Source organism: Oryx dammah, unplaced genomic scaffold, assembly GCF_014754425.2.
Source record: "Oryx dammah isolate SB20612 unplaced genomic scaffold, SCBI_Odam_1.1 HiC_scaffold_9, whole genome shotgun sequence".
In the NCBI taxonomy this organism is placed as follows: Eukaryota; Metazoa; Chordata; class Mammalia; order Artiodactyla; family Bovidae; genus Oryx; species Oryx dammah.
The window spans coordinates 56,703,417-56,728,479 of record NW_024070193.1 but is presented as its reverse complement, the minus strand read 5'-3'; positions in this window follow the sequence as shown (position 1 = coordinate 56,728,479).

Genomic DNA, 25,063 nt, shown 5'->3' with positions numbered 1-25,063 from the left:
GCAGAAAGTGAAGAGGAACTAAAGAGCTTCTTCTTGTGAGTGAACAAAGAGAGTGAAAAAGCAGGCTTGAAACTCAACATTCAAACAACTAAGGTCATGGCATCTGGTCCCATCAGTTCATGGCAAATGGAAGGGGCAAAAGTGACAGATTTTATTTTCTTAGGTTTCAAAATCACTGAGGGTGGTGACTGCAGCCATGAAATTAAAAGACAGTTGCTCCTTGGAAGAAAAGCTATGACAGTATATTATAAAGCAAAGATATTGCTTTGCTGAAGAAGGCCCATATAGTCAAATCTATCATTTTCCATTAATTATGTATGGATGTGAGAGTTGGACCTTACAGAGGCTAAGCACCAAAGAACTGATGGTTTCAAATTGTGGTGCTTGAAAAGACTCTTGATAGTCCCTTGGATAGCAATGAGATCAAACCAGTCAATCCTACAGGAAATAAACTCTGAATATTTATTTGAAGGACTGATGCTGAAGTGAAACTCCAATACCTTGGCCACCTGATACAAAGAGCCAACTCATTGGCAAAGATCCTGATGCTGAGAAAGATAGAGAGCAGGAGGGGAAGGGGGTGCAAAGGGTGAGATGGCTAGATACAATCACCAACTCATTGAACATGAATTCGAACAAACTCCTGAGACAGAGGAAGACAGAGGAGCCTGGTATGCACAGTCTAAGTCAGACATGACCTGGAGTCTGAACAACAACCAAAGTTTTTGGTTATACCTAACAGGAAGAATTGGAGAAGGCGATGGCACCCCACTCCAGTACTCTTGCCTGGAAAATCCCATGGATGGAGGAGCCTGGTGGGCTTCAGTCCATGGGGTTGCTGGGAGTCACACACGACTGAACGACTCCATTTTCACTTTCATGCAATGGAGAAGGAAATGGCAACCCACTCCAGCGTTCTTGCCTGGAGAATCCCAGGGATGGGGGAGCCTGGTGGGCTGCCGTCTATGGGGTCGCACAGTCAGACATGACTGAAGCAACTTAGCAGCAGCAGCAGCAGCAGCAACAGGAAGAATAGGGGAACATGCCTACTGTATCCCCCAAGAAAGAGAAATATATATACATTTTTATTAACATTTAAAAATTATCTTATGAGAGAACTGAGCAGATTTGTTTTCTACCAAGTTCATTGTCATTCCTTTCCTCCTCTTTCCACTGACACTAAAGATAGTTTGGATCTAAGTCACGTTTTTTTATCATGTTGAATTTTGATCATTGTAATAAAACATTAAAAGAGGCTGTTCAGTGTTTCCAAATGGATGGTCTCCTGTAATTTAAGGAATACTTTACAATATTGACAGGATTCAATTAGTATGCTGAGCTATAAGTTATTACTCAATACAGAAAAGATATAAAGAAGAAATACCAGGAAAATTTAGAAAATGAGTATATAAAGCTAGCTTGAGTCCTAAATATTGGTATACATTCAGCTACTTCTATCATTGTGCTTAATGAGCAAACTTATGCTCTTGAAATAAATCTATAATATTTATATTGGAAAAGACCCTGATGCTTGGAAAGATTGAAGGCAAAAGAGAAAGGGGCAGCAGAGGATAAGATGGTTAGATAGCATCACCAACTCAATGGACATGAATTTGAGCAAGCTCTGGGAGACAGTAAAAGACAGGGAAGCCTGGTGTGCTGCAGTCCCTGGGGTTGCAAAGAGTTAGACATGACTTACCAACTGAACACATTCATATCAATTTTCTGGAATGTTGCTTTCAAACTAGTTAGACATCTTAAAAATAAAAGATAATCGTTTCATATTATGATTTTACTTCCTTTTACCCAGCAATTGAAATATTGTAACATGGGGTGATGCTACTCAAAGTGTGATCCATAGGCCACAGCATCAGCATCACCAGGGAACCTGTTAGACATGCGAATTCTTGGGCCCCTGCCCTCAACTTAATGAATCGAAATTCCTAGAGGTGGGTCTCAAGAGTCTGTTTTAAACAACTCCTGGGATTCACAGGTCATTATCATGTGCCTTTGGCAAAGTGAGGGAGGATGCCTTGGTCTCTAGAGCTTCACTGCCCATCCCAACTCTATGATTTCTTAGCTATGTCACCGTTACTCACTGGTTGCTTCAATTTCCTTACTTATAAAATAGGATAATAATATGATATACCTCTGAAGATCATTTGAAAATTAAATAAAGGAATAGATAAAAGATAGACCCAGGTTCAATCCCTGGGTCGGGAAGATCCCCTGGAGAAGGGAATGGCTACCTACTCCAGTATTTTTGCCTGGAGAATTCCATGGACAAGGGAGCCTGGTGGACTGGGCTACAGGCCATAGTTGCAAAGAGTTGGACATGACTGAGCACCTAACACTGTTACTTTTTTTTACTTTACTTACAGTCATGCCTCAGTTCAGTTCAGTTTAGTCACTTAGTTGTGTCCGACTGTTTGCGACCCCATGAATCACAGCACGCCAGGCCTCCCTGTCCATCACCAACTCCCAGAGTTCACTCAGACTCATGTTCATCGAGTCCGTGATGCCATCCAGCCATCTCATCCTCGGTCATCCCCTTCTCCTCCTGCCCCCAATCCCTCCCAGCATCAGGGTCTTTTCCAATGAGTCAACTCTTTGCATGAGGTCGTCAAAGTACTGGAGTTTCAGCTTTAGCATCATTTCTTCCAAAGAAATCCCAGGGCTGATCTCCTTCAGAATGGACTGGTTGGATCTCCTTGCAGTCCAAGGGACTCTCAAGAGTCTTCTCCAGCCTTCTTCACAGTCCAACTCTCACATCCATACATGACTACTGGAAAAACCATAGCCTTGACTAGACGGACCTTAGTCAGCAAAGTAATTTCTCTGCTTTTGAATATACTATCTAGGTTGGTCATAACTTTTCTTCCAAGGACTAAACCTCTTTTAATTCCATGGCTGCAGTCACCATCTGCAGTGATTTTGGAGCCCCCAAAAATAAAGTCTGACATTGTTTCCACTGTTTCCCCATCTATTTGCCATGAAGTGATGGGACCAGATGCCATGATCTTCATTTTCTGAATGTTGAGCTTTAAGCCAACTTTTTCACTCTCCTCTTTCACTTTCATCAAGAGGCTTTTTAGTTCCTCTTCACTTTCTGCCATAAGGGTGGTGTCATCTGCATATCTGAGGTGATTGATATTTCTCCCAGCAATCTTGATTCCAGCTTGTGTTTCTTCCAGTCCAGCGTTTCTCATGATGTACTCTGCAGATAAGTTAAATAAGCAGGGTGACAATATACAGCCTTGACGTATTCCTTTTCCTATTTGGAACCAGTCTGTTGTTCCATGTCCAGTTCTAACTGCTGCTTCCTGACCTGCATACAGATTTCTCAAGAGGCAGGTCTGGTGGTCTGGTATTCCCATCTCTTTCAGAATTTTCCACAGTTTATTGTGATCCACACAGTCAAAGGCTTTGGCATAGTCAATAAAACATCATGCCTAATACCTACTTAACTCTTGATAAATATTAGCTATTTTTAAGTAAAATATATAGTATGATCATAATAGCTAAACTAAGAGAACTTCTACTGATATTTTTCCTCTTTGACATTTTCATTTTTATGAGAATCCACATGGTGAGAAAATAACACTTGTACAGGTGAAGTCAGTTGTCAGAATAGCATCTCTTTCCAGCCATGCAGACATCAGCTATCATATATTAATTCTATATTCTTTAGAGTGTAGAGGAGAAAAGATTCTGGTCCAGAGAACAAGCGTTTCTGGGAACATACTTTGTATGCACACACATATACTCTCACACACACACACATCAGTTGGCTTAGATCATATTTACAGAAGATAGTGAATTGATTCTAAGCAAGTTGGAGCACTTGGGTCGTTTCATAATTGTTCCCCTGTCTCTGGGACCTGTCTATCCTTCATACATCCCTGCCCAGTTAATAATTCTAGTACACCACATTGAATCCTTTCTTCTTCCTCCTTTCTGCCCTCCTGAGCCTCTAAAGTTAAAATCTGGTCCTTTCTAGCTTCCTGAAACCCACTTTCTACTATCGAACTGTGCCAATATTCCTGTTCATCCATCCAGTCTACAAACCTCAGAACTTGCCCGTGTGTATTCCCACCTCAATCTCATCTGACTTTCTGCAACATGAATTTGTCAGAGGGACAGATTTGACCTGTGATCTGTACTTGGGTCTTGATATTCACTTTAATATATCCTGTCTTATCACCAGATTAAACATTATTTTTTGAGCAGGGACAAGACTATGTCTTTTATCCTTTTATATGTCCAGCATTTGAATGTTTCATATCTCCTGTAATATCTAAACAGAACTAAAATTGTGATGGTGCTTTCATTTCATGAAGTGTTTTATGAGTAATCTACTAATGCTTCCCTGGTAGCTCAGTTGGTAAAGAATCCGCCTGCAATGCAGGAGACCCTGGTTTGATTCCTGGGTTGGGAATATCCACTGGAGAAGGGACAGGCTACCCACTCCAATATTTTTGCACTTCCCTCATGGCTCAGCTGGTAAAGAATCTGCCCACAATGTGGAAGACCTGGGTTCTATGTCTGGGTTGGGAAAATGCCCCTGGAGAAGGGAACAGCTACCCAAGCCAGTGTTCTGGCCTGGAGAATTCATGGACTGTATAGTCTATGGGGTCACAAAGAGTTGGGCATGACTGAGCAACTTTCACTTCCCTTCACTACTACTACTAATATTATCAATTGAGTTCTTCCTTGATGTGAGGCACTGTGATTTGAGTAACCTGACTCATTTAATGTTTGTAATTCCATAAAGCTGGACTATTAGCATCCCTCGTTTCTAGAGGATGAAACTGATACCAATATCTTCTCAAGGTCACATTGATAGTACTTAGTGGTAAATGGTTTGTAACTCAGGAAACTTGACTTCAAGAGTTCTTCCTCAGCCACCTTGTTCAATGACCTCTTTTTTCCCTTTAGAGGCTCTGATTTTCCTTGGCTTTTTTAGTTTAAATTTTAAATGGAAGGATAATTGCTTTACAATGTTGTGTTGGTTTCTGCCAACAATGCAAGTCAACCATACCCCCTCCCTCTTGAGCGTCCCTCTCCCTCCATCCCAGCCCTCTAAGTCATCACAGAGCACGGAGCTGAGCTCCCTGTGCTATACAGCAGCTTGCTACAGCAGCTTCCCACTAGCTAGCTATTTCACACATGGCAGTGTATGTATGTCTGCACTACTCTCAATCCACTCCACCTTCTCCTTCCCCTGTTGTGCCTGACCTCGTATCTAATATTATCAAAGAAGGTGCAGCCGTTCACAGAGGCTAAGTAAACTTGGTCTGGGGTAAATATGTAGGTTCTCTAGCTTCATATTCTGTGTTTTTTTTTTTTCGATTATACCACAGGCTTACTGTGCAAGTAAGCTCTAATGAAAATAACACTTGGGAGGACATCTATGGATTTTATTTTTTCTACCTCTCCATTTCTAGAGTGGTATAGGTTGCTTGTTCAGCATATCAGAGGAAGAGACAGAAAGTGAGAAAGAGAAAGAGAGAGAGGGTGAGAGGGAGGGAGGAATTAAGGGGAAAAGAGGTGTCTGCATGGAGGCAGGAAGAAGGTGTGTTTAAGAGACTGGGTGTGTGTGATTTCCTGTGTGTTGTTGATGCTTCGTTTCTCTTTTCCTAACTGACATAGGAATGTCTTCATATTTGTCAGCATTCAATCATAAAGGAATGTATACCTAAGAAAAGCTTTATAACAATACCTCCTCCTATTCTTCCTTATTTGTACAGAGGAGTAAGAAGAAAACAAACAGCAATAAAAACAAAAAGTCACACCTGTGGTCTTGTCAATTACCAGCCACTAAATATAGCTTCAAATTCTATTAATGAGACCAAAATAGGGAGGAAAAAATCTGTACATATTGTGGGAGTAACAGAACGTTAGCAATAATGAACTTGGTTTATAGAGCGCAAATTGGGCTAGACAAGTTTGGTCACACTTTTCTAATTGAATCAGTGAGTTAGTAAGTGAAGAGAAAGAAGTAGGTGCAACATATTTGGCCCATGAGCTGGAAACACACAGCTGTGTCTTTCTGTACTTAGAGTTCAACTCAGGAGAAAGACGAGGATAATCTGCCAAATCAACTATGGAAATCATTGATGGGCTACTTAGAAAATGAGCAACACCAGAAAGCAAGAAAGCAGAACCATGTCATTGCAGTGGTGCAAGGCAAGAAATTGTCATTCTGTATGTGACTCTTGTGGTCTCCTACCACCCTAGAAACACAACACCGTCGTACGGTCTGCTGCTGTTGCTGCTAAGTCACTTCAGTCGTGTCCAACTCTGTGCGACCCCATAGATGGCACCCCACCAGGCTCCCCTGTCCCTGGGATTCTCCAGGCAAGAACACTGGAGTGGGTTGCCATTTCCTTCTCCAGTGCATGAAAATGAAAAGTGAAAGTGAAGTCGCTCAGTCGAGTCTGACTCCCAGCGACCCCATGGACGGCAGCCCACCAGGCTCCTCCGTCCATGGGATTTTCCAGGCAAGAGCACTGGAGTGGGGTGCCATTGCCTTCTCCTGTCGTATGGTCTAGCTGTCCTCAAAAGCCAGGTGCCTGTCACCCTGTGCTGGACTGCTGGATCCTGGTGGCTGTCATAGGTCACTTTCCTTTGTGACCCTCTGGATTCCGGGCCCACATTGCCACACACAGGGACCTTGCTTTCCACATATCAGGTGTAAATGCTCATCATCTCAGGGAAGCCGTGTGTGCTGCAGTCCATGGCATTGCAGCGTCGGGCATGCCTTAGTGACTGAACAACAACAAAAGCAGGGCGAATTGTATTTCTGGCTTTTTCTATCCTCAAATGGTTTCTCATGTGGGCTAACTGAATGAGGGAAGAAAGTCACAGAGGGATTCATATTTGTTGTTTATCAACTATGTACCAAGAATAATTGTTGGTACTTTACCAGACATTTTCCTTTTCTCATTTGATATTTCTAATAAAGTTTCAAGGCATTTCCAAGTTACAGATGAGACAATCAGGTGTTAGAGAGTTCCGATTACTAGTCCAAGAACACAGATCATGAGAAACTGGGAAAACGTGGGCATAGAGGGCTACCCATTTTCTGGTAGGAAGTGTGCCCTTGGCCAACTTTTCTAGAATTGGTGCTAACATCACCTCTGTTTGTCTATTCAGGTACCCTCTTTTATAGGAATCTCCCTTCTGTTGTCTCTCATTTTTTAATGAACACTGTATTCCATCTGCTTATGACATTTATTGATAGTTTTTTCATTTTTTTTTTTTTTGAAATTTGGTGAAGAGTAACAACTATAAAAAAATGAACAACTAATGATTCTGTAGCCAATACATTTTCACAAAGTAGACACAGCTATATGAGGTCACACCCAAAGTCTAGAAGGACATCCTTAGCACCAGAAGCCCTCCTCATCTTCCTTAGCCCCTTTCCAGTAAGTAACCAACCACAAAGGCAATCCTGATCTTGACTGCTAACAATATAGATTTTTCTGCTTATGTTTAATCTTTAGATAAGTAGAATCATAGGGAATGTACTCCCTTGTGTCTGCCTTTTTTGAATACTCTGTTCATGAAATTCATGCAAGTTTTTCCATTAAGCATCAGCCTATTTTCATTACTATATAATATTTTATTGTATACTACATTTATTTTTTTCAAAGGACAATTCTTTTTTCATTTTTTACTATTACAAAGAATGCTGCCTTTAGCATTTTTGAACACATTTCCTGACACAAATGAAGTTCAGTTGGTTATACATTTAGGAATGGTTGTTATTATTGTTCAGTTGATCAGTTGTGTCCAATTCTTTGTGACCCCATGGTCTGTACCACACCAGGCTTCCCTGTCCTTCACCATCTCCTAGAGCTTGCTCAAACTCATGTCCATTGAGTCAATGATGCCATCCAACCATTTTGTCCTCTGTTGTCCCCATCTCATCCTGCCTTCAATCATTCCGAGAACCAGAGTCTTTTCTGATGAGTTGATTCTTCACATCGGGTGGCCAAAGTATTGGAATTTCAGCTTCAGCATCAGTCCTTCCAATGAATATTCAGGGGTGATTTCCTTTATGATTGACTGGTTTGATCTCTTTGCAGTCCAAGGAACTCTCAAGTGTCTTCTTCAACACCACAGTTCAAAAGCATCAATTCTTCAGGGCTCATCTTCTTTATGGTCCAACTATCACATTCATATACAACTACCAGAAAAACCATAGCTTTAAGTATATGGACTTTTGTTGGCAAAATGATGTCTGCTTTTTAATAAGCTTTCTAGATTGGTCATATTTTTTCTTCCAAGGAGCAAACATCTTTTGATTTCATGGCTATAGTCACCATCTACAGTGATTTTGGAGCCAAAGAAAATAAAGTCTGTCACTGTTTCCATTGTTTCCCCAAATATTTGCAATGAAGTTATGGGACCAGATGCCATGATCTTCATTTTTTGAATGTTGAGTTGTAAGCCAGCATTTTCACTCTCCTATTTCATCTTCATCAAGAGGCTCTTTAGTTCCCCTTCGCATTCTGCTGTTAGGGTGGTGCCATCTGCATATCTGAGGTTATTGATATATCTCCTGGCAATCTTGATTCCAGCTTGTGCTTCATCCAGCCTGGCATTTCACATGATGTACTCTGCATATAAGTAAACTAAACAGGGTGACAATATACAGCCTTGACGTACTCCTTTCCCAATTTGGAACCAGTCTGTTGTTCCATGTCTGGTTCTGTTGCCTCTTGACCTGCATACAGGTTTCTCAGGAGGCAGGTAAGGTGGTCTGGTATTCCCATCACTTTAATAATTTTCCGCAGTTTGTTGTGATCCTCACAGTCAAAGGTTTTACTATTGTCAATGAAGCAGAAGTAGATGTTTTTCTGGAATTATCTTGCTTTTTCTATGATCCAGTGAATGTTAGGAATTTGATCTCTGGTTCCTCTGCCTTTTTCTAAATCCAGCTTGAACATCTGAAAGTTCATGTACTGCTGTAGCCTTGCTTGGAGAATTTTGAGTGTTACTTTACTAGCATGTGAAATGAGTGCAATTGTGTAGTAGTTTGAACATTCATGACATTAACTTTCTTTGAGGTTGGAATGAAAACTAACCTTTTCCAGGCCTGTGGCCATTGCTGAGTTTTCTATATTTGCTGGCATATTGAGTGCAGCACTTTAAAACCATCATCTTTTAGCATTTGAAAAGCTCAGCTAGAATTCCATTCCCTCCACTAGTTTTGTTTGTAGTGATGTTCCCTAAGATCCACTTGACTTTGCACTCCAGGATGTCTGGTTCTAGGTGAGTGATGACACCATCATGGTTATCTGGGTCATTAAGATCTCTTTTGTATAGTTCTTCTGTGTATTCTTGCTACCTCTCAATATCTTTTGCATCTGTTAAATCCATACCATTCCTGTTCCTTATTGTGCTCAGCTTTGCATGAAATGTTCCCTTGTGCTTAGTCGCTCAATCATGTCCAACTCTTTATGACCCCATGGACTGTAGCCTACCAGGCTCCTTTGTCCACGGGAATTCTCCAGGCAAGAATACTGGAGTGGGTTGCCATTTCCTCCTCCAGGAATGTTCCTTTGGTAGTGCTACTTTTATTGAAAATATCTCTAGTCTTTCCCATTCTGTTGTTTTCCTCTATTTCTTTGTATTGATCATTTAGGAAGGCTTTCTTATCTCTCCTTGCTATTCTTTGAAACTCTGCATTCAGATAGGTATATCTTTCCTTTTCTCCTTTGCCTTTCACTTCTCTTTTTGTAGGCTCCCTCAGACAAGCATTTTGCCTTTTTGCATTTCTTTTTCTTGTGGATGGTTTTGATTGCCACCTCCTGTACAGTGTTATAAACCTCTGTCCAAAGATCTTCAGGCACCCTATCAAATCTAGTCCCTTAAATCTATTTGTCACTTCCACTGTATGATTGTAAAGGATTTGATTTAGGTCATGCCTGAACGGTCTAGTGGTTTTCCCTACTTTCTTCAGTTTGAATCTGCATTTTGCAATAAGGAGTTCATGATCTGAGCCACAGTCAGCTCCTGGTCTTGTTTTTGCTGACTGTATAGAGCTTCTCTATCTTTGGCTGCAAAAAATATAATCAATCTGATTTTTGTACTGACCATTTGGTGATGTCCACGTGTAAAGTCATCTCTTGTGTTGTTGGAAGAGGGTGTTTGCTGTGACCAGTGCGTTCTCTTGGCCAAAGTCTCTTACCCTTTTCCCTGCTTCATTTTGTACTCCAAGGCCAAACTTGCCTGTTACTCCAGGTATCTGTTGACTTCCTACTTTCGCATTCCAGTCCCCTGTGATGGAAAGGAAATCTTTTTTGTGTGTTAGGTCTAGAAGGTCATGTAGGTCTTCATAGGTTATTCAACTTCAGCTTCTTCCCATTAGTGATTGGGGTCATAGTCTTGGATTACTGTGATATTTAATGGTTTGCCTTGGAAACAAACAGAGATCATTCTGTCTTTTGAGATTGCACCCAAGTACTACATTTTGGACTCTTTCGTTGACTATGAGGGCTACGCTGTTTCTTCTAAAAGTTTCTTGCTCACAGTAATATATATAATAGTTATCTGAATTAAATTCACCCATTCTGGTTCATTTTAGTTCACTGATTCCTAAAATGTCAGTGTTCACTCTTGTCGTCTCCTGTTTGACCACTTTCAATTTGCCTTGCTTCATGTACCTACATTCCAGGTTCCTATGCAATGTTCTTTACAGCATCAGACTTTACTTTCACCACCAGACACATCTATACCTGGGTGTTGTTTCCACTTCGGCTGAGCCTCTTCATTCTTTCTGGCGCTTTTTCTCCACCCTTCTCCAGTAGCATATTGGGCACCTACTGACCTGGGGAGTTCATCTTTCAGTGTCATATCTTTTTGTCTTTTCATACTTTTCATGGGGTTCTCAAGGCAAAAATGCTAAAGTGCATCATTGGGTTATAGGGGTGCATACATTCAGCTGTAATAAGTATTGCCAAGCACTGTTTACAGTTGGTTTTCAGCAACATGAAATGTATGAGAGATCCATTTCTTCAAGATCCTTGACAGTACTGGGTTGTCAGTCTTTTTTGTTTTAGCAACTTAGTCGGTGCATTTAGATATATTATTGTAATTTTGCCTTTTTCCAATGACTCGTGAGATTAATCACCTTTTCAAATGTGCATTAAGTTGACAGTGTTTTGATTTCACATCTCTCATCTCCAGCAGCCCTGGACAGTCCTCTAGAATACACACTTTGATGTTAGCCCTGTGACTCAAGGCAGCTCAGATGTATGAAGGAACTGCCCATGTTTGGGGTTTCATCTGTGCTGTTGTACAGCCCCCATTCCAGCTGAGGGAATGTCCTGGGCACTGTAGCAGTTACTTTGTGACCATCTGCCTGTTTCCCATTCCCTTAATCCCATAATGTCATTCCTGCTGCTCTGCTTACTCTCTAATCTATAAATCAACCTCTTGAATGTACAGAAGTTTTGAGCTGGAATAAGTCAAGTTTACCCTGCTATGTGATAAGATCTGCCCCCAAGCGAAAGACTCTAGTGCTTTTCTCCATTTCTTGTACTTGCTTTTATTTCTAGTCTTGTGACAACCATTCTCCTGTTTGTCCACGTTGGTCCTGTCTTTAAGCTACCTCTGAATTCACAGTTCATTCCAGACCTGTCCACGTGGAAGTGAGGCAAATTTGGCATCAGGGTCAGCTTCCAGAATCAATGTGTTGAGAGGGGTCTATGGTAGTTTTAAAAATGACCCTATTCAGTAGGAACTTCAATATAAATCTCCACTTCTTTGCAGCTATGAACTTTTAACCCCTCTCATCTTGACCAAAAGAAAAAGCAAAGGGGCAGTTTTCTTGCCCAAGTATATTAATTCAGGGGGAAAAATGTTTTGGTTTATGCTCAGTAATTTAACATCAAACAAAATCATTACTTTCCTAATCTAAATTATAGTTTTGCTATCTTGAAAAACTGACTCAAAAAAATTCCACCCTTCGGCATAAAAGTACTTCTATAGTATGATAACAGATCTGATGTGGAGGCCTTTGTGTTTCATTCTGATGAATAAAAAAGTATACTTATAGTATGGTATTAAGGATATCAAACAAAATCAGGGCTTTCCTTCAGCATTTACTTGAGTGGTCTTTAATCCATCTAATTCTTTGAGTCTCTGCTATTAAGCATGGAGACACACTTTTTCACCACACTGCTCACTGGGCTGCCTTGCCTCACAAACTAAATCAGTCAGATATCTAAATGAGAATACATAGAAGACCCTCAGAGGTGTACACACAGAAACAAGGACCCTGTAGCTTGGGTCTGTCTGGCACAGCACATGGAGGTTCTTGTCACACTCAGTGTGTGATGCAATGCAATTCTGCCAATGTCTGCATGCTGACAGACAAGATAACACTAGGTTATCTTAACAGGATTTATTTTTTAAATGATTGGTTGCTTACCTTTCAAAATAAACACAACTTCAAAAATTTCTTTACATTGAAACTTTCATTTAGATACTCTTCCCCTTTTGCTATTTATCTATTTTTCGCAGGCATGTGGGCTTTCTCTAGTCCTGGAGAGCAGGAGCTACTCTCTAGCCTTGGTGCACAGGCATCTCATTGCAGTGGCTTCTCTTGTTGCAGAGCGCAGGTTCTAGTCGCAAAGGCTTCAGCAGTCACATCACAGGGGCTCGTGGACCTTAGAGCATGCGGGCTCAGTAGCTGCAGCTTGCAGGCTCTGGAGCACAGCCTCAGTAGTTGTGGCACACAGGCTTAGTTGCTCTGCGGCTTGTGTAGTCTTCTCAGACCAAAGATCGAACCTGTGTCCCCTGAATTGGCAGGCAGATTTTTATTTTGTATTTTCCCTAGCATACCTTTAAACTAACTTCATAAGCTTTTTACTTGCAAATCTTTTAATCAAAGGAATGTGAAAGAGTGACGTGTTAGTGGAGATTGAAAAGCACATTGCTCCTTTCATCTGTGAGAAATTATAAGTCATAGCTCTTGTTGAACATTCTTGCCTTCATTCCTGCTGAAAATATTGCCAAAACATTGCAGGAGTATGTGTAGAGGGTGGGGGAAGTTTTAGTTCAACTTTTAAACAAGTTTATCAAGATGTCTTTGTGAGAATTCTGAAAGATTGATGTACCGTAAATGTGTTGTAGTTCAATACAATCAGAGTTGTGTCACAGCATAAGGACTCACTTTCTTATTTGCTAATAAAAACCCAACTCTCCTATATATCAGAGCATGCCCTTTGCCTTACAATAAAATTTTATTTTAATTGATTTCCTTTCAATCAAAATCAATGAATTGATTTTCATTCAAGCATCGCATTGCCATTAATGAGATGGTGAAATTTCATCTTAATTACTGTCAGTTTCCATGGTCACACACATGTGTGTGTGAACTCCCGGAGTTCACCCAAACTCATGTCCACTGAGTCGGTAATGCCATCTAACCATCTCATCCTCGTCTCATCCTTCTCCTCCTGCCTTCAATCTTTCCCAACATCAGGGTCTTTTCAAATGAGTCAGCTCTTCTCATCAGGTGGTCAAAATATTGAAATAGTGGTATCTCTTTCTGTGGGTTACAGAGGAGATGCTTTGGGTAAATTACTTTTGTCTAGACAGACTTCTGCCTTTTGCTCTATTGCTCATCAGGCAAGGGGATCAGGAAATCAACTGGATGGCTGATGTTGCTGACATATGTACCACAAGCTGATGTGAATGGTATAAGCATGATGCTTGTCAACTTGAATGACTGAATAGTTTCTTGGCAATTTCAGCAGGTCCTGTTTCTCTAGTGACAAAAGGACCATGTACAATCCAGGCATGTTTGGTCACTGACACTAAATTCTGATACGTATGCAATTATTCTGGAGTAAGATGTTGAAGTGTTCCCCAAACTTGGAAAACAAAGCCTCAGCTTAAACCTTAAGTGAACTGCTTTAGGTTAGCTTGTTGGGGTAACACAGACACTCATGTGGCAATATGTCCAAGAGAGTGTGTTTTTAGGGGAGAGAGGAAAAGAGTTCACAATTGTCAAGTTATCTCTCTGAGTTAGTTGGTCATGCATAGACACCATCAGCCTTTGAAAAGTCTACACCAGTTTCATAAGAAACAGAAAGGAAAGTTTCATCTTCTATGGATTTTTTTCTCTCATGTTTTTTTCTTTCTCTTTGATGGTTTTTTTGCACCATCATCATTCCAATAATCTGAATCACAGAGATGCTTTCCTACATGTTGTTTATATGCATATCTTGATGCTGGGAATAAAAGCATATATTGATAGAAACTCTGATTTTATTATGACCATTTGGCTTACAGAGGTTCACTTTCCAAATAAATGTTAAATTGATTTATGTATACATAACATGTAAGTTTCTGATGTTCTTTCAGTGTGTTCTGAAGGACTTATGACTTTCCTGCATGTATCATTTCAGTATCAGTCCAGTTGCTCAGTCATGTCTGACTCTTTGTGATCCCATGAACCGCAGCACACCAGGCCTCCCTATCCATCACCAACTCCCGGAGTTCACCCAAACTCATGTCCACTGAGTCGGTAATGCCATCTAACCATCTTATCCTCGTCTCATCCTTCTCCTCCTGCCTTCAATCTTTCCCAACATCAGGGTCTTTTCAAATGAGTCAGCTCTTCTCATCAGGTGGTCAAAATATTGAAGTTTCAGCTTCAACATCAGTCCTTCAAATGAATACCCAGGACTGATTTCCTTTAGGATGGACTGGTTGGATTTCCTTGCAGTCCAAGGGACTCTCAAGAGTCTTCTCCAACACCACAGTTCAAAAGCATCAATCCTTCTGTGCTCAGCTTTCTTCACAGTCCAATTCTCACATCCATACATGACTACTGGAAAATCCATAGCTTTGACTAGACAGACCTTTGTTGACAAAGTATTGTCTCTGCTTTTGAATATGCTGTCTAGGTTGGTCATAACCTTCCTTCCAAGGAGTAAGCGTCTTTTAATTTCATGGCTGCAGTCACCTTCTGCAGTGATTTTGGAGCCCCCCAAAATAAAGTCAGCCACTGTTTCCCCATCTATTTGCCATGAAGTGATGGCAATTCAGACATCCTTCAGGATTTTCTCATCACTTTTGACAAAATACCTTGAGTCAAAGGATGTAGTGCAAAGTGTTCTAAACACCATATATTGGATAAAATCTGAGGCTGTGAAGAATGCTAATGATAATCTTCATTCACTATTCTTCCAAAATTAAAACCAAACCTGCAAAGTCTTATGTTCCTTTTACAGTTTTTATGTGCAGGTAAAAAATGTTGGATTGTTTTTCATAATATTTAATTTGACAAAATCACATTTGTTTTCACCAAAAGAAGAATGCACTTTTCATTTACATTATCATTTCACTTTTCTTTCTTATGATTCTTTTTTTCCCAAGCAAACAGATTTTGCCATCAGATGCCCACTAGCTGGCTGCTCTTGAGCTGTGATAGATTACTTTCATAGGTACTATTTCTTAGTTAATTAACTGGTCTTAGCTGGTGGTGTTTTTTAGGGCAAGTTAGAAAAAAAACAATGGTTAAACCATTTACCCAAACAAGTGATGACACCACGTGTTTTTTTTTAAAGTTCGTTATGTACACACAAGGTTGTATTTTGGGAGCATGAATGTGTGTGAGCTTGTTTGTTTCTTTCTACTTGAAACTCTCCCTCTCTCTGCCTGGCTGACTGCCATCTTCATGCCAGTCTCCATGGCAACTTTCTCAAGGATAAAGTAACAGAAATGTTAGGAGGCCGCCTGCCCACAGACAAGGCTGCCAGAACTCTGCCAAAACCCTGACTAGACGGAACCCTCCCTGTTCCATGAGGGCGAGGCAGGTTACTCCAGCTGGATCCTCCAGACCTGGGAGGAAAGTAAAAGAATGTCTTCTGACCGGTCCTCCCACAGACTGGAATGTACATGCAGAACCCACATGTCTCCACATTATTTTGTCCTTCCTAACCGCTTCAAATAATGGGAGTATTTTATATCTAACATTTACTTTTGGTTGATATTTGAAACTTTGCCCTCACAGAGACAAGTATCTGATACAGTATGTTTAAAACCCAATCAAGACATGATTTAAGTATCTTTAAATCACTTTCAAAAAAAGTTGACTAAGTAATGCATTTCTTAACACTTTGTCCCATCCTGTTTTCATGAAAAGAATGCATCAGCTTGCTTTTTTAATGAATTATGATGGATTCATGCATGTTTCCCCAAGAAATTAAGATTATTTGTTGAAAGATATTGCTATGGACTCAATATTTGTGCCATCCTTCCCTACCCCAGTTCATGTATTGAAATCCTAACCCCCAGAATAATGATGTCAGGAGGTCGGCATTTGGGAGGTACTCGGGTCACCAGGGTGAAGTACTGATTGGGATTAGTACCCTTGAAAAAGGTGCTCCAGACAGATTCTCTCAGCCCCTCCCCAACAAGAGGGGCACAATGAGAAGGCTGTGAGCCAGGGCCCTCATGGAAACCTTGAGCTTGGACTCTGGCCTTGAGAACTATAAGAAATAAATTTCTATTCTTTACAAGATATTCCATCATGATATTTTGTTGTAACAGTCTGAATAGCTTAAAACAGATATGTACATAGTATATATCACTGATTCTCAATCAGGGACAACTTTTCCCCCATGATGCACTTGGCAGTATCCAAAGATGTTTTGATTGTCAGAACTGGGGCCATGTTACTAGTACCTAGTGGGCAGAGTCTGTGGATGCTTCTAAACATCTTATAATGGGGATTTATCTGTGGTCCAGTGGTTAAAACTGCATTTCCAATGCAGGGAGTGCAGGTTCAATCCCTGGTTGGGGAACTAAATCCTGCATGCTTCACATCACAGCCCAAATAATAATAATCAATAAACATTCTGTCATGCACAGAAGAGTTCCCACAACATGGTTTACTGGCCTACATTGTTATGTAATTAAGTGCCATGGTTGAGAAACAATGGTGTATATACAGATGTAATATTTGTGTGTTGTGTATGTATATACATACAGATGGGTTTTAAATAAAAATTCTAATGTGTAGCATGCTCAGATAGGAGTAAACTATGTGAAGGCACCTTTTTAATCTAATTTGTTTTTGCTCCATCTGCTCAGACTGGTAACTAGAATTCTCATAAGAGTTATCAGTCTTGGATCCAGATTTATCTATTCAAGTTTTTTAAGCTATCCAATACTGCAATTTTTTTTTTTTTCAACTACAAAAAGATTACCTGAGAACACCAGACCTTCTCTAGGGAGTGGAAACTATATATAGTTTACTCTGTCTCTAGGAATGATTTCTGTGCAATGAACAATAATATACAAAATGTCTTGGTATTAACAGTCAACTCTTTTCCATTAGGAACTTGTAGAACACTTAGTAAGTTTTGCTGAGGAAATGTTTCTGATCCACAGAACCCAGATTGCTCATTTCTTCATCAAAGTCCTGCTAATGCTCTTCACACTGTGCATCTTATTTCTACCCAATATTATCCAGCACAGTTTCCTTAGGTCAAGTTTTTTTTTTTTAAAAACAATTATGGAAAAATTCTGAATTTCTGGTTGTACAGATGTAAAGCTCATTTTAAACACAAATCAAAGAAATTTTGTTATGTTAAGCAATGCTACTAAAAGCACAGTTACCTAAATTGCCAAAGTAACACTGGTCTGAGATGACTTAGGTATAGAAATTGAAAGTGAGCTTTTAGAAACTTCTAGAGAAGTTTAACCATGTACATGTCACAAAATAATTTGCAAATTCACAAAGAGGATCACAGGAGTTCAATAGCTAAAAAATAGTGGAATCATATGAACTCACATGGTGAGATCACATATTGGTCTATGATAAATTAGAGATTTTTTAAAAAACCCACAACTTCACTATTAATATTTTTTAAAGTAGTATAAAATATCTTATAGTGGAGGCTTCCCTGAAATTCAGTGGTTAAAACTCTGCATTTTAAAAAAATATATACTTCTTTTATTACTTGGAAATGACCTCATTTCATTTATGCATAGGTCAGTTCTGTTCATATCTTGTTAAGTTAGCCCTGTGTTTTTTTTAATTAATTTATTTTAATTGGAGGCTAATTACTTTACACTATTGTAGTGGTTTTTGCCATACATTGACATGAATCAGCGATGGGTGTACATGTGTTCCCATCTTGAACCCCCTCCCACCTCCCTCGCCATCCCATCCCTCAGGGTCATCCCAGTGCACCAGCCCTGAGCACCCTGTCTCATGCATCGAACCTGTACTGGTGATATGTTCCAAACATGATAATATACATGTTTCAATGCTGTTCTCTCGAATCATCCAACCTTCTCCTTCTCCCACAGAGCCCAAAAGTGTGTTCTTTATATCTGTGTCTCTTTTGCTGTCTCACATTAGGGTCATCATTACCATCTTTCTAAATTCCATATATATGTGTTAGTACACTGAATTGGTGTTTTTCTTTCTGACTTACTTAACTCTGTATAATAGGGTCTAGTTTCATCCACCTCATTAGAACTGACTCAAATGCATTTTTTTTAAATAGCTGAGTAATATTCCAGGACACAGAGATCAAGACCATCCCCATGGAAAAGAAATGCAAAACAGCAAAATGGCTGTCTGGGGAGGCCTTACAAATAGCTGTGAAAAGAAGAGAAGTGAAAAGCAAAGAAGAAAAGGAAAGATATAAGCATCTGAATGTAGAGTTCCAAAGAATAGCAAGAAGAGATAAGAAAGCCTTCTTCAGCGATCAATGCAAAGAAGTAAAAGAAAAGAACAGAATGGGAAAGACTAGAGATGTCTTCAAGAAAATTAGAGATACCAAGGGAACATTTCATGCAAAGATGGGCTCAATAAAGGAAAGAAATGGCTTGATAAAGGACAGCCTCCAAGCCAGGCTTAAGTAACACGTGAACCGTGAACTTCCTGATGTTCAAACTGGTTTTAGAAAAGGCAAAGGAACCAGAGATCAAATTGCCAACATCCACTGGATCATGGAAAAAGCAGGAGAGTTCCAGAAAAACATCTATTTCTGCTTTATTGACTATGCCAAACCCTTTGACTGTGTGGATCACAATAAACTGTGGAAAGTTCTGAAAGAGATGGGAATACTGGAATATGGACCTAACAGAAGCAGAAGATATTAAGAGGTGGCAAAGATACACAGAAGAACTGTACAAAAAAGATCTTCACGACCCAGATAATTATGATGGTGTGATCACTCATCTAGAACCAGACAACTTGGAATGTGAGGTCAAGTTGGCCTTAGAAAGCATCACTACGAACAAAGCTAGTGGAGGTGATGGAATTCCAGTTGAGTTATTTCAAATCCTGAAAGATGATGCTGTGAAAGTGCTGCACTCAATATGCCAACAACATTGGAAAACTCAGCAGTGGCCACAGGACTGGAAAAGGTCAGTTTTCATTCCAATCCCAAACAAAGGCAATGCCAAAGAATCCTCAAACTACCACACAATTGCACTCATCTCACATGCTAGTAAAGTAATGCTCAAAATTCTCCAAGCCAGGCTTCAGCAATACGTGAACCATGAGCTTCCTGATGTTCAAGCTGTTTTTAGAAAAGGCAGAGGAACCAGAGATCAAATTGCCAACATCCACTGGATCATCAAAAAAGCAAGAGAGTTCCAGAAAAACATCTATTTCTGCTTTATTGACTATACCAAAGCCTTTGACTGTGTGGATCACAATAAAATGTGGAGAATTCTGAAAGAGATGGGAATACCAGACCACCTGACCTACCTCTTGAGAAATCTGTATGCAAGTCAGGAAGCAACAGCTAGAACTGGACATGGAACAACAGACTGGTTCCAAATAGGAAGAGGAGTACATCAAGGCTGTATATTGTCACCCTGCTTATTTAACTTCTATGCAGAGTACGTCATGAGAAATGGCAGACTGGAAGAAGCACAAGCTGGAATCAAGATTGCCAGGAGAAATATCAATCACCTCAGATATGCAGATGACACCACCCTTATGTCAGACAGTGAAGAGGAACTAAAAAGCCTCTTGATGAAAGTGAAAGAGGAGAGTGAAAAAGTTGGCTTAAAGTTCAACATTCAGAAAACGAAGATCATGGCATCCGGTCCCATCACTCCATGGGAAATAGATGGGGAAACAGTGGAAACAGTATCAGACTTTATTTTTTGGGTCTCCAATCACTGCAGATGGTGACTGCAGCCATGAAATCAAAAGACGCTTACTCCTTGGAAGAAAAGTTATGACCAACCTAGATAGCATATTCAAAAGCAGAGACATTACTTTGCTGACTAAGGTCCATCTAGTCAAGGCTATGGTTTTTCCTGTGGTCATGTATGGATGTGAGAGTTGGACTGTGAAGAAGGCTGAGTGCTGAAGAATTGATGCTTTTGAACTGTGGTGTTGGAGAAGACTCTTGAGAGTGCCTTGGACTGCAAGAAGATCCAACCAGTCCATTCTGAAAGAGATCAGCCCTGGGATTTCTTTGGAGGGAATGATGCTAAAGCTGAAGCTCCAATACTTTGGCCACCTCATGCGAAGAGTTGACTCATTGGAAAAGACTCTGATGCTGGGAGGGATTGGGGGCAGGAGGAGAAGGGGATGACCGAGGATGAGATGGCTGGATGGCATCACCGACTCGATGGACGTGAGTCGGCCTGAACTCCGGAGGTTGCAGGGATCGACAGGGAGGCCTGGCGTGCTGCGATTCATGGGGTCGCAAAGAGTCAGACACAACTGAGCGACTGAACTGAACTGGATATTCCATTGCGTATATGTACCCAGCTTTCTTATCCATTCTTCTGCCAATGGACACCTAGTTTGCTTCCATGTCCTGGCTGTTGTAAACAGTGCTGCGATGAACATTGGGGTACATGTGTCTCTTTCAATTCAGGTTTCCTCGCTTTGTATGCCCAGCAGAGGGATTGCTGGGTCATATGGCAGTTCTATTTCCATTTTTTTAAGGAACCTCCATACTGTTCTCCATGGTGGCCATACTTGTTTGCATCCTTCCAACAGTGTAAGAGGGTTCCCTTTTCTCCACACCCTCTCTAGCATATATTGTTTGTAGAGTTTTGGAAAGCAGCCATTCTGACTGGCGTGAAATGGTACCTCATTGTGGTTTTGATTTGCATTTTTCTGATAATGAGTGATATTGAGCATCTTGTCATGTGTTTGTTAGCCATCTGTATGTCTTCTTTGGAGAAATGTCTGTTTAGTTCTTTGGCCCATTTTTTGATTGGGTCATTTATTTTTCTGGAATTGACTGGCAGGAGCTGCTTGTATATTTTTGAGACTAATTCTTTGTCAGTTGCTTCATTTGCTATTATTTTCTCCCATTCTGAAGGCTGTCTTTTCACCTTGCTTATAGTTTCCTTCATTGTGCAAAAGCTTTTAAGTTTAATTACGTCCCTTTTGTTTATTTTTGCTTTTATTTCCATTACTCTGGGAGGTGGGTCATAGAGGATCTTGCTGTGATTTATGTTAGAGAGTGTTTTGTCTATGTTTTCCTCTAGGAGTTTTATAGTTTCTGGTCTTACATTTAGATCTTTAATCCATTTTGAGTTTATTTTTGTGTATGGTGTTAGAAAGTGTTCTAGTTTCATTCTTTTACAAGTAGTTGACCCGTTTTCCCAGTACCACTTGTTAAAGAGATTGTTTTTTCTCCATTGTATATTCTTGCCTCCTTTGTCAAAGATTAGGTGTCCATAGGTGTATGGATTTATCCCTGGGCTTTCTATTTTGTTCCATTGATCTATATTTCTGTCTTTGTGCCAGTACCATACAGTCTTGATGACTGTAGCTTTGTAGTATAGTCTGCAGTCAGGGAGGTTGATTCCTCCAGTTCCATCCTTCTTTCTCCAGATTGCTGTGGCTATTCAAGGTTTTTTGTATTTCCATACAAATTGTGAAATTATTTGTTCTAGTTCTCTGAAAAATACCATTGGTAGCTTGATAGAGATTTCCTTGAATCTATAGATTGCTTTGGGTAGTATACTCATTTACACTGTATGCATTCTTCCAATCCATGAACATGGTATATTTCTCCATCTATTTCTGTCATCTTTGATTTCTTTCATCTGTGTGTTATAGTTTTCTATATATAGATCTTTTGTTTCTTTAGGTAGATTTATTCCTAAGTATTTTATTCTTTTCATTGCAGTGGTAAAGGGAATTGTTTCCTTAATTTCTCTTTCTGTTCTCTCATTGTTAGTATGTAGGAATGCAAAGGAATTCTGTGTGTTGATTTTATATCCTGCAATTTTACTATATTCATTGATTAGCTCTAGCAATTTTCTGGTGGAGTCTTTAGGGTTTTCTATGTAGAGGATCATGTCATCTGCAAGCAGTGAGAGTTTTACTTCTTCTTTTCCAATTTGGATTCCTTTTATTTCTTTTTCTGCTCTGATTGCTGTGGCTAAAACTTCCAAAACTATTTTGAGTAGTAGTGGTAAGAGTGGGCACCCTTGTCTTGTTTCTGACTTTAGGGGAAATGCTTTCAATTTTTCACCATTGAGGATAATGTTTGTTGTGGGTTAATCATATATGGCTTTTATTATGTTGCGATATGTTCCTTCTATTCCTGCTTTCTGGAGGGTTTTTATCATAAATGGATGTTGAATTTTGTCAAAGGTTTTCTCTGCATCTATTGAGATAATCATATGGTTTTTATCTTTCAATTTGTTAATGTGGTGTATCACACTGATTGATTTGCGAATGTTGAAGAATCCTTGCCTCCCTGGGATAAAGCCCACTTGGTCGTGATGTATGATCTTTTTAATATGTTGTTGGATTCTGTTTGCTAGAATTTTGTTAAAGATTTTTTCATCTATGTTCATCAGTGATATTGGCCTATAGTTTTCTTTTTTTGTGGCACCTTTGTGTGGTTTTGGTATTAGGGTGATGGTGGCCTCATAGAATGAGTTTGGAGGTTTACCTTCCTCTGCAATTTTCTGGAAGAGTTTGAGTAGGACAGATGTTAGCTCTTCTCTAAATTTTTGGTAGAGTTTAGCTGTGAATCTTTCTGGTCCTGGGCTTTTGTTCGTTGGAAGATTTCTGATTACAGTTTTAATTTCCGTGCTTGCAATGGATCTGTTAAGATTTTCTATTTCTTCCTGGTTCAGTTTTCGAAAGTTATAATTTTCTAAGAATTTGTCCATTTCTTTCAAGTGGTCCATTTTATTGGCATATAATTGCTGATAGTAGTCTCTTAGATCCTTTGTATTTCTGTGTTGTCTGTTGTGATCTCTCCATTCTCATTTCTAATTTTATTGATTTGATTTTTCTCCCTTTTTTTCTTGATGAATCTCGCTAATGGCTTGTCTATTTTATTTATCTTCTCAAAGAACCAGCTTTTAGCTTTGTGGATTTTTGCTATGGTCTCCTTTGTTTCTTTTTTTGTTTATTTCTGCCCTAATTTTTATGATTTCTTTCCTTCTACCAACTCTGGGGTTCTTAATTTCTTCTTTTTCTAGTTTCTTTAGGTGTAGAGTTGGGTTATTTATTTGATTTTTTTCTTGTTTCTTGAGGTAAGCTTGTATTGCCAGGAACCTTCCCCTTAGCACTGTTTTTACTGAATCCCATAGGGTTTGGGTTATTGTGTTTTCATTTTCATTCATTTCTATGCATATTTTGATTTCTTTTTTTATTTCTTCTGTGATTTGTTGGTTATTCATAAGAGTATTGTTTAGCCTCCATGTGTTTGTGTTTTTAATAGTTTTTTTTTTTTTTTCCCTGTAGTTGACATCTGATCTTACTGCATTGTGATCAGAAAAGATGCTTGGAATGATTTCATTTTTTTTTTTTTAATTTACCAAGGATAGAGTTATAGCCCAGGATGTGATCTGTCCCAGAGAAGGTTCTGTGTGCACTTGAGAAAAAAGTGAAATTCTTTGTTTTGGGGTGAAATGGCCTATAGATATAAATTAGATATAACTGTTCCATTGTATCATTTAAAGTTTGTGTTTCCTTGCTAATGTTCTGTTTAATTGATCTATCCATAGGTGTGAGTGGCGTATTAAAGTCTCTCACTATTTTTGTGTTACGGTCTCCCCTTTTGTACTTGTTAATATTTTCCTTACATATTGCAGTGCTCCTATATGGGGTGCATAATATATTTATAATTGTTATGTCTTCTTCTTGGATTGATCCTTTGATCATTATGTAATGTCCTTCTTTGTCTCTTTTCACAGCCTTTATTTCAAAGTCTATTTTATCTGTTTTGAGTGTTGCTACTCCTGCTTTCTTTTAGTCTCCATTTGCATGAAATATCTTTTTCCAGCCCTTCACTTTCAGTCTGTATGTGTCCCTTGTTTTGCGGTGGGTCTCTTGTAGACAGCATATATAGGGGTCTTGTTTTTGTATCCATTCTGCCAGTCTTTGTCTTTTGGTTGGGTCATTCGAGCCATTTACATTTAAGTTAATTATTGATAAGTATGTTCCCATTGCCATTTACTTTGTTATTTTGGGTTCAAATTTATAACCCTTTTCTGCATTTCCTATCTAGAGATCCTTTAGCATTTGTTGAAGAGCTGGTTTGGTGGTGCTGAATTCTCTCAGCTTTTGCTTGTCTGTAAAGCTTTTGATTTCTCCATATTTGAATGAGCTCCTTGCTGGGGACAGTAATCTGGGCTGTAGGTTTTTCTCTTTCATCACTTTAAGTATGTCCTGCCATTCCCTTCTGGCCTGAGGAGTTTCTATTGAACGATCAGCTGTTATCAGTTCCCTAAGTGTTCTCCACAGCTTGGAACACCCAAAAAGATTCACAGAGTTGGGTAGAGAAGGGTAGAGAAGAGAAGGGGGAGGAAGGAGATAGAGGTGACCTGGGGGAGAAAGGGAGAGTCAAAAAGCGGAAAGGGCAATAAAGCCTAAGTAAAAATGGTTACTGAATATTGGATTCTTAAAGGTACAAAAGTGATAACAAAAACCAAAAAACAAAGATTAAAAATCTAGAGTAGAGGTTAGACTCTCGAAAATACAATATTAAAAAAAACAAAATCATAAAAATATTTTTTAAAATATATATGTAATTTGCTTTTAAAAAAGGGTCTTTTTTTTTTTTTTTTTTTG